Source organism: Microtus oregoni, unplaced genomic scaffold, assembly GCF_018167655.1.
Source record: "Microtus oregoni isolate MIOR12 unplaced genomic scaffold, Mior012 000017F_ref0000208, whole genome shotgun sequence".
NCBI lineage: Eukaryota > Metazoa > Chordata > Mammalia > Rodentia > Cricetidae > Microtus > Microtus oregoni.
This window is the reverse complement of record NW_024543076.1, coordinates 25,097,988-25,109,207: the sequence shown is the minus strand read 5'-3', so window position 1 is coordinate 25,109,207 and position 11,220 is coordinate 25,097,988.

Genomic DNA, 11,220 nt, shown 5'->3' with positions numbered 1-11,220 from the left:
TGTTTGCTGCCTTGTTCTGATCTTCTGTGAAAAATATGAACCTAGGACAACTGATCTATTTATTTCACTTTTCGTGAACATTTGGTGTTTGCTATATATTAATGAAAATGACTGAAGGGACTTTCTATGGCAGGCATTTTCTAGTTGCCTTAGAGTACTAATTCCTCTCTCTTCATAACAATCTTACGGAGTGGTATTAGGACTAACCTTTTGGAGTAGAATTAGTACCATTGTTAGCATGAGGCAAAGAAGTCACAGAAACCAAAAGATTGCTCAAGGTATGGCAGGCAGGACTTCCCACAGGGCAGGGAACCCTCACTGCTCTTTGGGCTGATGAGGGAGGGGGACTTGAATGGGGGAGGGGGAGGGAAATGGGAGGTGGTGGCAAGGAGGAGGCAGAAATCTTTAATAAATTAAATTAATAAAAAAAAAATCTCAGCACTTGGGAGACAGAGGCAGGTGAGTTCGAGACCAGCCTGGTCTACAAGAGCTAGTTCCAGGACAGGCTTCAAAGCTACAGAGAAACCCTGTCTCAACAAACAAAAACAAATAATAAAAAAGAAAAAAATCTTAATTCATTCAGAAAAATTGACTAGTAAAACTAATCAAAACAGATCTAGACATGGTAGCATACATCTTTAATCCCAGTATTTTGAAGTTTGAGGCAGGTGGATCCTTGTGTGTTCTGTACCATCCTGGTCTAGATAGGGAGTTCTGAGATATCCAGAAATACGTTATAGGCAGAGAGTGTCTAAAACAAGACAAAACACTTTAAAGACACAGGAGTGGCATGGCTTGATCAGGAAATAGGAAATGGTAATAATAAAAATACATATGTACTAGCATATGTACTAAATAAATCAGAGAAGCAGAAAATATTTTCTTGAAAAATATGATGCAGTTAATATTTTAAAATGGGGCAGTATTATTATTTTTAAAGCATTAGATTAACAACAGACAGCTGTTTGTGTAAGAAAACAAAGAACAACTGTTAAAAGTTGGATATTAACTCTTAAATTCAGAAGTAAATTCTAGCTGGATCAAGGATGTAAACATAAAAATAAAAATGTGTCCATAAATTGTTAAAAAAACAATAGAATTTTTGAGTCTAAGAAATCTAAGACTTCTAATCGTACTGTCTCTGAAGTTGCCTAATCAAAATATTTATTCATTTAAATACATCCAAATAATTCCTTCATTGCTCACAATAAATGCCAATATGAAAAAGAACAACAGAAATTCAGGTAATATTGATGGAATAGTGCTTTCATATAGAAATGTTTTTACAAAACCATCTATAATATGAAGGAAAAAGTACAAAGATATGGAAATTAATAAAAAGAAAAATTGCTTAACTAATTAAAAGTACTGATTAAAACTGTGATAATGTTTTCAACAACTGAACTGGCAAAGGTTCAAGAACACACGGGCAGTGCACAAAGATGCGTTAAACTGGCAGAGTACCGGAGAAGGGCTTGCTCCTGGCGCCTGTTACCATAAAATACCACAGCCCACTACAAGGATTACTAGACATAAAAACTGAAAACAGAGTTATTCTATTTCTTGAAAGTTATCTCACTGAAATATCCACAGATGTGTAACCTGTATGTGAGATACTGGGTCTAACAAATCATTTGCAACAATTTCACTGCATAATTTAATTGAGTTTTTTAAATAAACATTTTACACTCATATCTGAGAAATATATCTAGCTAGTTTAAAAAGAAGCAGTGTTTCATAAACTGGTGAGGAATTGAAAAAAGAGCAAAAATACAAGAGGAAAAAAAGATCTAAGAAAGTAAATAATATACTTGTTAGCTAAAATTTGTGTTCTGAGAGGAAAACCATGCACTCTGTGTCGATTCACATGAAATATTCCTGTAAATCTTATCATTGATACGAGTGTAATGATGAGAGAAAACTGAAGGCAGAAAAAACAGAAGTAAAACTCCTTCTTCTCACCAAAAGTTCTGTACATTTCAGTATTATAGTATAGAATGCTTTCATTAAATAAATAAAAAGGTAAGCTGCAGAGTAATGCAGCAGATTGGGAGAGATGGGAAAGTGAAGGATATCAGAATCACTGCACAAAGGCCCAGGACTGGGAGCCACTCTAGGTTCAAGTCTCTTACCAACCCTAAGGTGGTTCCCTTAATTAAGTTATGTGATACCCTGCTCCTCTATCCAAAGAAAAAGTCTGTTATAGGGTGGCTTGCTGGTCAAAGAGTCAGCCCATTATCATTATAATATGTCATGGTGGAATGTAGCAGGACGTGGTACTGGAGAAGGAACTGAGAGTGATGCATCTTGATATGCAGGTATTCTTTGGGACCATGAATCAGCCTCCAAATCATGAGAGAGAGACTTATAATTAGTTTTTTGAGTGCCCAGCCTACCTTTCTGGTAAGCCCCCCTCCCTTTTTTAAACTTAAATTAACCTGTTTCTTTTCATCTACCATTTTCTTGGGGGCCTTTTATTTTTCCTTCCCTTTGTATATCTGAATTTCACTGCTTCTCATGTCTGTCCAGCTGGTGGCTCCCTGTCTCTGGCCTCAGGCATCTCACTCATTCTCTCCCTTTTCTGTCTTCCTCTTCTGAGCCTAGAATTCTCCTTCTATTTATTCTATCTGGAAGCCCTACCTATCCCTCTCCTGCCTACCTATTGGCTATTTGACTTTTTATTAGACCAATCAGGTGCCTTAGGAAGGGAAGGTCAAATAGATACATCTATACATAATTAAACACATATCCTTATACCCTTAAATAAATGTTGCACAAACTAATATAATACATAATTACACAGTTAAGATATTACACAGCATAAACAAATGTAACACATATTTGCAATTTAGTTATATCCCACACAATTTACTGACAAGTCATGACTCATCTGACAATATGCATAAGCTTTGAGGTGATACAAGGATATCAATGCTTTGGTTTAATCCCAAGTCTAACATACAGAAAAATGACCTCTTTGAGGTCACTGCCAAGCTGCTGCCATCATCTGTCCCTGATATTTGTTGATTCATTCTTTTTGTGGAAGCAATAGTAAATATCAGTATTTCTTATAAATTTAATGTAGACATGTGAGAATATTTAAACTAGACATTTACAAATTGTCTTTTATTTATGATGGACTAAACATATTTTAGCATTTTACTTTCTCCATACTTCATATACCTTCCTTTAACACTTATTCATTTTGTCTATGACAAATTAAGTAATTCTTTAACTTTTTTTATTTGCCCATCCAGCAAATAAACCTTTTATTCTTACATTGTTCTTGAGCTTTTAAGCATTTTAAACAATCATGAAGTCAAGGCTTAGGTGTGAAGTATCCTCCAATGTTCCCTGCTTGATTCTCAGAGTGTACAGCTAATTCAGGAAGCTCAGAAAACTGTAAAGGTTGGGGTTTCCTTGAGAAAGTAGGTCGTTCATCCTGGCCCCATTCTCTTCTCTGCTTTGAGAATACTGCCATGTGTTGTGAGCTGCCCTACTCTACCTGTTCCTCCAGCAATGACAGTACTTTTATGAAGCTATGAGCATAATAAATCTTTTTTCCCTTAAACTCTTTATTGAATTATTTTGTTACAGCAATGAAGAGTTTAATTTTTAGTTTTTAGTCTTTTTTAATGAAGAATGGATATTAAACCACATAATTATTTTCCCATTATTCTTTCCTAAACATTTAAATACATTGCGGTCACTTGTTTACCTTTGCTACATGCAAGAATTTAAGTGAAAAGTCAACTAGAAGAAATAAGGTAGCATTGGAATATGACTTGTGAATCCCATCATAGCTTATCTGGCTCTTTGGGAACAGAACTAAATAATAACCTCAAATATTTACCAATATTTGCATGCATATTTTAGCGTTGTGTATAAAAAAGCATTGTGGTAGCTGTGGAGTGGAGCAGCTATTATGGACCTACATGCAACTTCTCAGGTGTAAACTGAAACTGTGTATCTGGGCTAAAATGGCACAATGAATGTAGCATGAAAGACAGTCTCTGATCTAAATACTGAGGCTGGTTATCTATATGTAACCCAAAGATTGCCTTTTTCTATAACAAAAGATGAGACAAGAAAGAGTTTAGATAACCATAAGATTCTGGGGGTAAAATCAGCTGATAGTGTCAATAATATTCCAGAACAGATAAGGCAGCAAAATGAATGCTAAGAGAATCAAATACCATGCTTTTGTGGAACTAACTAGCTATTCATTCAGGCTTTAAATGTTGTTGCAACAAGACTTACATTTGAATTTTTCAAATGATTACGAACTAGTTAAAAGATGAGAATAAACTTGCATTTCTCCACCACTGCCAAGGGAAATGGCAAACCTTAATTACAATGCTTGTCTTTGAATAATATTCCAGTTGTTACAGCACATTTTTCCAATTTTGCATAAAGAAGTACATTAATATTTATTCATATTGTATGACCTTTATATAAGTCTCATGGGCACTATTTTCCAAACTGTGATGTTTGCTCTTTTGAAAAAAAGTTTTAATACCTATCATTTATGCACTTTGAGTTATTCCATATTTTATGAGTGTTAGGATTAAGAATCAGATAGGAGACACTGGCTCTTCTTTAAACTGCTAAAAATTGTGCCTATAAACTATCCAATGAAAACCAATATGAATTCACTAGCTCTGGAACACTTGAGACTGAAGATAAACATCTTACAGAAAATATCAGTGATTTTACCTGTAAGAAAAACTGTAAACAACAGAATTCAATTTCCTACATCTGGAGGGTAACAAAGAAGATGTCCTGCAAAGAGCACTAGTGATATTTGAGATGTAAGTGTCCGGTGCCATGGTTAAGGAGTTGGTACAGATGTGTACACTTGCCAGAATCACCAAACTGAGGAACCTCAGTAACATTACAGTGGTGCCTGAGATCATAGAGCAAAGAAGACACACTAGTAAGATATACAGAGCAGGGAGTGGTGGCATAGAACTTTAATCTCAGGATTTGGGAGACAAAGGCAGATGAATCTCTATGAGTTCAAAGCTACCATGGGCTACACAAGCTTGATCCAGAAACAGACAGATTCAGGTGATGTTGGTTCTTATCTTTAATCCACGTATTTTAGGAATGATATGTCTGTGCAGAGAGAGAAATATAAAGGGGAAGAGACAGGAATTCAAGGGAGTATGGAGTCAGCATTCGTAGAGATAGGATCTAACTCCTTCTGTCTGAAGATTTGGTAGAGGTAAAAGGTCTCTCTAGTGGTCAGCTGCTTTGCTTTTCTGATCTCCAGCTGGAACTTTAATGTCTGTCTCTAGGTTTTTAATCATTTGTACTACTTTTGGTGTCCAATATTTGGGATATGAAATAATAAAAAAGCTGTTTGCCTGTAGCTCTACAGCCACTGGCATAAGACAGAGCTACATGCAGCTTGAGACACTGCCCTTCTGGCTAGGTGTTTTCTGTCTTCTCTCCTGTCAAGCTCTCCCTGAACCCCCTTTCTCATGATGCTGCCAAACTAGGTAGCTGCCTTGAAATACAGTCACTCATACTGTTCTACATGTGACTATACACCTCACATCTTCATCATCATTGTTGGCAGATTTGGTAAGACAATTGAGACTCTAAAAGGGAGGAATTAGTTAAATGAACGAGTTTTTCCCCCATATTAAAAAATTGAAAAACCATTACATTGGAGTGATTTGTGTCACTGTGTGATAAGCTGGACAGTTTGAAATGGAATGATTACATGATAGGATCACTAATTTAGATGGGGTTTATATAACATCAATTGTAAACATTTGTTTTATCACGAAAAACATTGATAATCTGAGTACAAAAATACAGGCCATGGAAAAACTTAATAAAACAGATCATAGAGATATTCAAATCCAGAAAGAGAAATTTAAAGAACTATTTTCAGTTATTGCATTAAGAGAATAGAGAGAAACACCTAAGGTTGTCATAAAACCAACGTTGATATATCCAGTAACTTTATGGGAATTGTCAAATGATAGGGTAAGAGCTGAATGAACTCCTGTGTCAATATCAGTTTTAAAAAGATTCAAGGAAACAATAGTCTCATATTGCATGCACTCACCTTTTGTGAAACAAATGTTTAACTTGTGAATTCATAACCTTAAAATGATTTTCATGTTAAAAATTAATAAAATGCACATAGAATACTCTCTTAGGTATACCAGATGATTCAACATGAGAAAAATCTTATTTAACTTTAGGCTAATCGTATCCCATACATTTAGCAATTAATATTTAAAAAGGAAAATCATGAAACTATGAAAAGTAATTGACGTTCCTTTAAGTTTCCAATGGATATGATAATAATCACAATGAAATACATTTAAATACATTTAAAACATTAGAAAATACATTTAAAACAAAATAAAATGTGAACCAATATATAACATACCCTAAGCTATAATGATCAGAAAAACCTAAATAAGAGGAAATCTATACTTTAAAGTCCCTTATTAACAAAAAAATCATATCAAATTAATAGCTTAAGTTTATATTTTAATGGTACTGAACAAAAAGAAAGCAAGTGAATAGAGAGTAATAACATAATGAGTACAGAATTAATAAATGAAATAGATAAAAGAAAATAGGTAAGGGCAATAAAACAAAATGCTGGCTTTTAAGAAAATTAAAATTTTACAAACATTTGGTAAAATCAAAAGATAGTAAAGCCCAATTTGTTTAAAAAAATCAGTTTAAATGATAGCATTAATTATCTTACAGTAATAATATTGTTGTGAAAGCATATAATGAATTAGTATATTTCAACAACTTATACAATCCTCAATGAAAAGCAAATGTGTACCACCACAGCATATTAAAACAAAGTGAAAAACAATGGTAAATAGAAAGGAAGTTCTAGAAATAAATTATCTGAGACCAGCAAGGTGTGTTAAAGTGAGTGCATGTCATAAACCTGGTGACCTGGTTGGATATTGGAAGCTCATATAATTCTGGAAGAAGAAAATTCTAGATTGGCACACCCTGACCTTCATGTGCACACCATGTAAAGTGTTACCATACATTTATATACATGTATGTGACACACACATGCACACAGGCAACAATAATAAAAATGAAAAAGTGAATAATTAAGTCTAATATTAGTGCAATAAAAAGAAAACAATAAATTAGTGAATCTATTGGAAATTATAATTAGAAACAATAAATTAACATTTCAAAAAATTCAATAGTCTTTCACAATGAAATAATAAAAGTAATTATTAATAACAGAAGACTTTCTTAGCTTGATAAAAAACACCTTAAAACTTAAATATAAATATCATTTTTAGTTGAGAAATACTGAAAGCTATCCCCTTAAAATAAGGAATTAAATTATGGATTATGTTATCTACTTTCAGGCTGAGAGACATCTTATGGTTAAGAGTACTTCCTATACGCTGTTGAGGATCTGAGTTAAAATTTAAGCATGCACTTGCATGTTATGTCCATGTAACACATGTAACTCCATCTCTGAGGCCAATACAGACCAAAAATAATCAAAGGATTGCTAGGTAACAATCTGTTACAGCCAATATAAACTTCAGTTTCAAGAAGAGACCCTGCTTCAGATAAATAGGTAGAGATTGACGGGGTAGGACACCTGTTGCCCTATTTCAGCTTCCAAGGACATAACTGCATGCATTCACACACCTTCATACATACACAACACACAAGGGCACAAATAAAATTAATTTTAAAACAGTCTTCTACTCTTATTACTCCTATTCATCATTAAAACTTAAACTTACGTGTGAGTGTATGCATTTATATAGAATAGAATAAATTTTTCAAGGGGAATGGAGAATATGAATATATTTCTAATCATACCGACCAAGACGATAAGCAGAGAGCATTGAAAGACTATTACAACTGATAACTAAATTCAACTATGTTGCTGGATATAATATCCATGCATGAAAAACATGTGCTTCTACATGTTATCCATAATCTATTTAAAATGAAATGAAGAAAACAATTCAATAGGGACTTACAGATGACACACTTGATTATAAGATATAGGTGGAAAGACATCGTATTATGATTAAGACACTTCATATTAGTAAGGTGAACATGCTTTTCAAATTGATCTAAAAACTCTATCCAATCTCTCTAAAAGGAATGTTTTCCATTTTGTAGAAATGGACAAATTTATTTCATAATCCATAATAACCAGTAAGGTACACAAATAGTAAAAAAAAAAAAGGTTAAAACAATAGAATAGAAAAAATTTGATTTCAGAAAATATCAGGAAGCTACCACAACCAAAACTGGAACTCCTCTATAGATATATGTATGAAAATTGTGTATATGAAATAGTCTAATCTCATACCCACATATAATATATGTATATATTCATATATATGTATATGCCCATAATTTGGGCAACTGATTTGTGATAAGCATTCTATAACTGTTATATGGGAAAACAAACTTTACAATACTGTATTTGTAATCATATAGCCACATTCAAATAATGCATTTACACACTGAGTTTATATTGTAAACATAAAACCAATTCTAAATATTTTCAATACTTCTGAAATTTTCATGTTATGTATTATATATGTGCATGTGCGAGAAGAGAGGGTGTGTGTACCGGGTGAGTCACACATAATCTACTCTGCATGTATGAAGACCAGAGGATAATGCTTGTGCATCTTTTTCCACTGTGGATTCTACGAATAGAATTTGGTTCATTTGCCCTGCTTAATCATCTTGCTCTCCCTCAAAGACTTCATGTAAGAATTAAAATTATGAAAGTCCAAGAAGAAAATTTTCAGTGGAAAGGAAAACCTATTGACAGTATTTTCATATGACAATAAAGGCAAAAAAATAAAAACTAATTAAATTTAAAACTTTTTAGAGAAGGAATATATATATAAGTGAAAATAGCAATAATATTGACAAAAATATTATGAAATAATATAACTATAAAGGAATAGTGCCCAGAATATATAAAACATATCAAAGCTCACCAACAATATAAGCAACACAATTGGAAAAGAACAAAGGATCTGAATAGATCCATATCCCCAAAAGACACCAGGAGGTCAGCATTCTCATGGAAAAAGACACAAAGCTGCTTGTGCTTACACACTTGTAAGCTGTTTCTGATAGCCTGCCTAGACTAAGCAAAATTAAAAACAGAAAACAATTGTCTGACTTTACTTTCTTTTGCTGAGATGAAACATTCAAACCAGCTTAGGGTGTGGCAAGTTGATTTGGGTCATAATTTGGGGTTATAGTCCACCATAGCAGGGAAATCAAGAGGCAAGAGTTTAAGCATCTAGTGCACAGACAAAGGCAGAGAAATTAAATCACTTATTTTGCCTGCTGTTCAATGATTTCTTTATTCACAACTCAGGATCCAGGCAAGGAAATGGGGCTACTCACCATCAGCTTGCTCCTTCTTTATCAGTTAACAATTAAGACAATTTCTCCCAGACATGACTACAGGGCAGCCTATCTAGGAAGTTCACCAAAAACAGCAGTAACAAAGCCAAAAATCAAGACACCAAAACAAAACAAACAAGAGACAGCAAATAATGACAAGAGTTTGAGGAAATTAGGATCCTGATTCATCTGGGATTGCAAAACTGGTACAGACACTATGGGAAAAGTTTGGTGATTTATCACAAGGTTAAACAGGGTCACTACATAACCCAGCAGTTTCACATGTATGTATTAACACAAGAGAAATGAACAGAGACTCAGTTAAGAAAAATATACCTGAATGTTGGTGCACCAACATACACAACAGCTAAAAGATTAAAATAGACCAAATACCCTCCATCTGAGAAAAATGAACAAAATATGATATCCATAGAATGGACTAGTACTAGTACTTACCCACTAACAAAGCTAATGAAATACTGATTTATTTTATAGTATAACTGAACCTCAAAGAAATCAAACACAAAATTGCCCTTGTACGTTCTTGCTTGTGAATTTTCTAGAGTAGGAAAATAAATAGAAAAATAAATAATAGATCCCAAGGATTATAACAAATGTGTATTATGTATTCGAATTACAGAGAAACAAAAACAGGAGGGATATTGCATTAGGTCAAGCTATTATTACCACCATGTCTGTGTAGGAGACCTAAGATAGCTAGCTTCATGGAATATTCTCAAGTTAGTGGGGTTGTAGCTCTGTCAGTACAGTGCTGGTCTTGCAAGCACAATGACATGAGTCTGATTCCCACATTTCACTTCAAAGAAGCCAAGCATGGTGGCTTGTAGATGTGATTCCAGAGCTGGAGAGATGTAGTTCAGTAGCCTGGTCTGCTAGTCAACTGGAAGGCCAGTGTGAAACTCTGAAGAATGATGCCCCAGATTGTAATATTCTTCACAAGTATGCGCACATACCACCACCACCACCACCACCACCACCACCACCACAATCACTGTTAAGTCTTGGACCCAGGAACAAATAGTTAAGCTGCCTGTTTAACATATAAAGTAACATGGTCTGATCATTAGGTTCTCCCAGCATCCTCAGTCCATACCTGTTACAGGATATGGCTACCCTCTACCCTGAACTCTCCAGCCCAGGGACTAGGCTGCCCTTCCAACAGAGGCTCTTCCGAATATAATCCAGACATTTTAGTCACCAGTCTCTTTTTTCCTCTTTTCTTTTCTGCAGCTGTTTTCCGTCTCTCCTCCTTCCCTTCTTCTCCCCTCTCTCCTCACATGACTCAGGATCATGTCCATTCTGGATTCTGCCAGAGGTCTCTGACTCTAAGACCTCCCTTTTTCTATAGTAAACTTTCTCCAACACCATACCATGGAAGAGTCATGCCCTTCCCTTTTATTTTTCATTAATAATCACCAAAATATGGCCTGAAATTAATAAACTTTCACTGTAAATTTTAATTCAATGAAGCTCAGCAATAGATAAACATGTAAGTGAAGAAGTAAATGACTTAGGTTTACCTAAGTACAGAAATATTATTTAAATTATAAAATTAGATTTATTTCTTTATATATTTTGTAATATTTTTGCAACAAAAATATAAACCAAACATATTACCTCAGACAATATTATTTTTCTTTATATTCAATATTTTATTTTATTTTTTTAAGTATCTTTTTTTTTATTGAGAAAAGGAAAAAAAAGTTTCCCCCTCCTCCCATTCCCCTCCCCCTCCTCCCACCTTTCTCCCCCTCCCCCCACTTCTCTCCCCTTCCCTCTCCAGTC